The sequence below is a fragment of the Scyliorhinus canicula genome, chromosome 4 (genome assembly GCF_902713615.1).
Source record: "Scyliorhinus canicula chromosome 4, sScyCan1.1, whole genome shotgun sequence".
Taxonomy (NCBI): domain Eukaryota; kingdom Metazoa; phylum Chordata; class Chondrichthyes; order Carcharhiniformes; family Scyliorhinidae; genus Scyliorhinus; species Scyliorhinus canicula.
Window position 1 is genome coordinate 125,978,274 of NC_052149.1, and position 6,256 is coordinate 125,984,529.

Genomic DNA, 6,256 nt, shown 5'->3' on the forward strand with positions numbered 1-6,256 from the left:
TTCCAACGACACTTTCAAAATCCCAACTATCTGTCTCTGGCCCTCCGATCACCACAACATTTCTGCAGAGACTGATTTACTCAGGGAGCAATGTAACTGGGAATGAACAGGCTCCTGTTTTGGGTGTGTTTAGTGGGGTGTTTCCCGGAGCCTGCAGTGCTGAAAATGATCCCGTTATTAACCGGGATTCTGGGATATTTGGGCCTTGGTGAGGAAGGAGCCTCCGAGGCCGCACTGACATCCACTTCCTGCGAACTGAGCCCGTCAGTGCAGGGAGAGAACAGGGGGTGATCTTTAAATGCTGCCCCCATCCCTCAACTCCCAACACGGCCTCCGGATTCCCCAAATTACCGATTAGGGGGTTCTCGACCCACCCCCATCCACCCGGCAAAGGCAGGGAATGCTCGGGGCCTGATCCCAGGCTCGGACAGCCTGCTGCCCGGGCAGCATGGCAGTGCCAGCCTGACACCCTGGCAGTGCTCATGCCATACTGGTCGTGACCCATGGACATCTTGACAGGGCCAGTGTGGCATTGCCAGGGTGACCAGATGGCATTGCCAGAGTCACCTGGTGGCACTGCCAGCATGCCAGGCTAGCACTGCTAAGCTGTCTCCAACACCCTCCACCATCCCAGAGATACTCACCTTGGCGGGGCACCTTAGTGAAGAAGCCCCTGGGACACTTTCTGGTGCCACCACACACATGCTCCAGTACAGCAGGTGGAGGTAGGAACTCCCGAGGGAGCGGAGGGTCGGAGGCTGGGCCGGCCCCAGGGACTAGCTGCCATCCAGAAGGGTGTTGGGGTTCTGGAATGGACAGTCCCATCGATTGTGGTGATGCAGTCGCAGATTCAGCGACTACATGAGGGGTTGTTGGTGAGTATCCAGCACCTGCAGGAGAAGGTGGAGGAATCCAACCGTGTGCAGGAGCAGGAGGTGGTGCTGCCATGGTGACACCCAGGTCCGCAGTGGAGGCCTTGGGGCGAGGGTTTCAGCCCTGGATCAGCATGTCCAAGGCTTGGGGCACACTCTGCGGCCGCTGGCCTAGGCCCAGTACAAGGCTGTCCCCTCACAGGCAGCAATGTGCCAGACACTGCTGGACAGTGCAGTCACAGCGGGCAGAACAGGGCAGCACCACACTACCTGGGACAGTCGAACAGCAGCCGGGTCCATCCAGACCCATTTGCCCCAGAAGATGGCCAGCAAAGGGGACCCAGGTCACAGAGTAGGAATCACAGCGGGCTGCCTCCACTCCTGATCCACCTGGAGGTAGCATTAGGACCTGTAAGGACAGAAAATTAGAAAGCAGTTTTCACAGAATCACAGTATTTACAGTGCAGAAGGCCATTCAGCCCACCGAGTCTGCACCGGCCCTTGGAAAGATCACCCTACCTAAGCCCACACCTCCACCCTATCCCTGTAACCCCACTTGACCTTACCTGTTTTGGATACTAAGGGCAATTTAATAAATATCGCCAATTCACCTACCCCTGCACATCTTTGAACTGTGGGAGGAAACCGGAGCACCCGGAGGAAACCCACACAGAAAAGCGGAGAATGTGCAGACTCCGCACAGACAGTGACCCAGCCGGGAATCAAACGTGGGACCCTGGCGCTGTGAAGCCATTGTGCTAACCACTATGCTACCGTGTTCCCTTATGTTGGCATGGGTTCAGGGCACAGTTTAGTGATGGGGGCTAGGGCCCAATCTGTATATTTGTTGTCACATTAAACACCTGTTCACACTGTTACAACCTGCCTTGGTGCTCTGTCGGATGGGTGTGAGGGGTGGGCTGGTCTGGGCTGGCCAGATAGGGTGCGTGGGGCAGGGGAAATGGACGGTTGTTGGGGGTTGGCTTGGCTGAAAGGCCACAGTTCAGAAAGCGCTCACCGCTCCGGTGTCCCATTCCCCCGCCACCCACAACTACCACCGTCCCAACCTCCGCCACATCAATGATTTGATGGGACTGTGTGATGGATTGTCCAGCTCGCAGGCAGGGATCACCCAGGTGGAAAGTGCTATTGTGGCAGGAGTCAGACATTGTCAAACGATGCGGAGCACCAGAGCTCATTGCTGAGCGGGCTGTCATCATCCTCCGTCCCATTGACCAGACCCGCTGTTACTGCCAACCAGGGTCTGCATCCCGTAGTGTGGCAGGAATGTATCATAGAGGATGTTGTGGGCGGGCGAGTGGCCAGGAGGCGGGGCGGGGTGTGTGGGGGGCATTGTGGTGTCTGTGCCCTTGGTCAGACACCGTTAGTCGGTGAATCTGGAGGTGATCAGAGCGTCCCGTGTACATTGGCCCTTGTGCACACATTGTAGGGCCTCCAGTGCCTGCCCAGGCCCTATGCCCTGCCTGTCTCGCCCTCCCCTACATCCTCCTCATCAGAGGAGACCGGATGTTCATCCTCTTCTGCCAGCACATTGCCCCTCTGCTGCGTGATGTTGTGGAGGGTACAGCAGGCCACCATAATGCGGGCGACCCTCTGGGGACCAAACTGAAGGGCCCCTCCGGAGTGGTCCAGGCACCTGAACCACATCTTCAGGAGGCCGAAGCACCGCTCGGTCACACTCCTGGTCGCTACATGGGCGTTGTTGTAGAGGGTCTCCACGTGATCAGCCACAGCCGCAGTAGATAACCCCTATCACCCAGAAGCAAACCCTGTCATAATATGCACCCATGCATATCATGATGCAAAAGCAGGCAGTGACAGACACCAAGGTGAGCCAATCAACATACAGAACAAAACACAACCAATCACCAGACAGAACACCAGAGGGTGGCGTCCAACTATAAAACACACGAGGCATCAGCACTCTGCCTCTTTCCACTGGTGACAACTGTAGTGACAGTCAGGGTGTCCAAATCATTCAACACCTTCTACATGTGGATCAGAGGTAGCCTGGTCTATATAGTTAGTGTTAGTTTACTTCGAGTAGTAGAGAGTCAACCCACAGGCAGCTGTGCGCTTCGTTACTGAAGTTCAATAAATCTTATTGAACCAACAACTATGTTTGGTGTATGCTTTATCGTTTATCTGCATCATGTTGCAGTCTGTGTTATACCAGGGTGAATAACACAACAAACCCCTCAGCTGGGGGGGGGCATCTTGAACATGTCAGGAATCATCGAGTGTGCCAGGATGAAAGAGTTGTGCACACTGCCCGGGTATTGGGCACAGTTGTTTATGATTCAGGCTTTGTGCACACTGCCCGGGTATTGGGCACAGTTGTGTATGATGAAGACGTTGTGCACACTGCCCGGGCATTGGGCACAGTTGTTTATGATGAAGGTGTTGTGCACACTGCCCGGGTATTGGGCACAGTTGTTTATGATGAAGGAGTTGTGCACACTGCCCGGATATTGGGAACATTTGTGTATGATGAAGGCGTTGTGCACACTGCCCGGGTATTGGGCACAGTTGTTTATGATGAAGACGTTGTGCACACTGCCCGGGTATTGGGCACAGTTGTGTATGATGAAGGAGCTGTGCACACTGCCCGTGTATTGGGCACAGTTGTGTATGATGAAGGTGTTGTGCACACTGCCCGGGTATTGGGCACAGTTGTTTATAGTGAAGGTATTGTGCACACTGCCCGGGTATTGGGCACAGATGGTTATGATGAAGACGTTGTGCACACTGCCCGGGTATTGGGCACAGTTGTTTATGATGAAGACATTGTGCACACTGCCCGGGTATTGGGCACAGTTGTGTATGATGAAGGAGCTGTGCACACTGCCCGTGTATTGGGCACAGTTGTGTATGATGAAGGTGTTGTGCACACTGCCCGGGTATTGGGCACTGCTGTTTATGATGAAGACGTTGTGCACACTGCCCGGGTATTGGGCACAGTTGTTTATGATGAAGACGTTGTGCACACTGCCAGGGTATTGGGCACAGTTGTGTATGATGAAGTCGTTGTGCACACTGCCCGGGTATTGGGCACAGTGGTGTATGATGAAGACGTTGTGCATACTGCCCGGGTATTGGGCACAGTTGTGTATGATGAAGACGTTGTGCACACTGCCCGGGTATTGGGCACAGTTGTGTATGATGAAGACATTGTGCACACTGCCCGGGTATTGGGCACAGTTGTGTATGATGAAGACATTGTGCACACTGCCCGGGTATTGGGCAAAGTTGTGTATGATGAAGGCTTTGTGCACACTGCCCGGGTATTAGGCACAGTTGTGTATGATGAAGGCGTTGTGCACACTGCCCGGGTATTGGGCACAGTTGTGTATGATGAAGACGTTGTGCACACTGACCGGGTATTGGGCACAGTTGTGTATGATGAAGACGTGCACACTGCCCGGGTATTGGGCACAGTTGTGTTTGATGAAGACGTTGTGCACACTGCCCGGGTATTGGGCACAGTTGTGAATGATGAAGGCGTTCTGCACACAGCCCGGGTATTGGGCACAGTTGTGTGTGATGAAGACATTGTGCACACTGCCCGGGTATTGGGCACAGTTGTGTATGATGAAGGAGTTGTGCACACTGTCCGGGTATTGGGCACAGTTGTTTATGATGAAGGCGTTGTGCACACTGCCCGGGTATTGGGCACAGTTGTGTCTGATGAAGACGTTGTGCACACTGCCCGGGTATTGGGCACAGTTGTTTATGATGAAGACGTTGTGCACACTGCCCGGCTATTGGGCACAGTTGTGTATGATGAAGGTGTTGTGCACACTGCCCGGGTATTGGGCACAGTTGTGTATGATGAAGGCGTTGTGCACACTGCCCGGGTATTGGGCACAGTTGTTTATGATGAAGGCGTTGTGCACACTGCCCGGGTATTGGGCACAGTTGTTTATGATGAAGACGTTGTGCACACTGCCCGGGTATTGGGCACAGTTGTGTATGATGAAGGAGCTGTGGACACTGCCCGTGTATTGGGCACAGTTGTTTATGGTGAAGGTATTGTGCACACTGCCCGGGTATTGGGCACAGTTGTTTATGATGAAGACGTTGTGCACACTGCCCGGGTATTGGGCACAGTTGTTTATGATGAAGACGTTGTGCACACTGCCCGGGTATTGGGCACAGTTGTGTATGATGAAGGGGTTGTGCACACTGCCCGGGTATTGGGCACAGTTGTGTATGATGAAGACGTTGTGCACACTGCCCGGGTATTGGGCACAGTTGTTTATGATGAAGGCTTTGTGCACACTGCCCGGGTATTGGGCACAGTTGTTTATGATTAAGGCTTTGTGCACTCTGCCCGGGTATTGGGCACAGTTGTGTATGATGAAGACGTTGTGCACACTTCCCGGGTATTGGGAACAGTTGTGTATGATGAAGACGTTGTGCACACTGCCCGGGTATTGGGCACAGTTGTGTATGATGAACGAGTTGTGCACACTGCCCGGGTATTGGGAACAGTTGTGTATGATGAAGGCGTTGTGCACACTGCCCGGGTATTGGGCACAGTTGTGTATGATGAAGGAGCTGTGCACACTGCCCGTGTATTGGGCACAGTTGTGTCTGCTGAAGGTATTGTGCACACTGCCCGGGTATTGGGCACAGTTGTTTATGGTGAAGGTATTGTGCACACTGCCCGGGTATTGGGCACAGTTGTTTATGATGAAGACGTTGTGCACACTGCCCGGGTATTGGGCACAGTTGTTTATGGTGAAGGTATTGTGCACACTGCCCGGGTATTGGGCACAGTTGTTTATGATGAAGACGTTGTGCACACTGCCCGGGTATTGGGCACAGTTGTGTATGGGGAAGGCTTTGTGCACACTGCCCGGGTATTGGGCACAGTTGTTTATGATGAAGACGTTGGGCACACTGCCCGGGTATTGGGCACAGTTGTTTATGATGAAGACGTTGTGCACACTGCCCGGGTATTGGGCACAGTTGTGTATGATGAAGACATTGTGCACAATGCCCGGGTATTGGGCACAGTTGTGTATGATGAAGGCATTGTGCACACTGCCCGGGTATTGGGCACAGTTGTTTATGATGAAGACGTTGGGCACACTGCCCGGGTATTGGGCACAGTTGTTTATGATGAAGATGTTGTGCACACTGCCCGGGTATTGGGCACAGTTGTGTATGATGAAGACGTTGTGCACACTGCCCGGGTATTGGGCACAGTTGTGTATGATGAAGACGTTGTGCACACTGCCCGGGTATTGGGCACAGTTGTTTATGATGAAGACGTTGTGCACACTGCCCGGGTATTGGGCACAGTTGTGTATGATGAAGACGTTGTGCACACTGCCCGGGTATTGGGCACAGTTGTG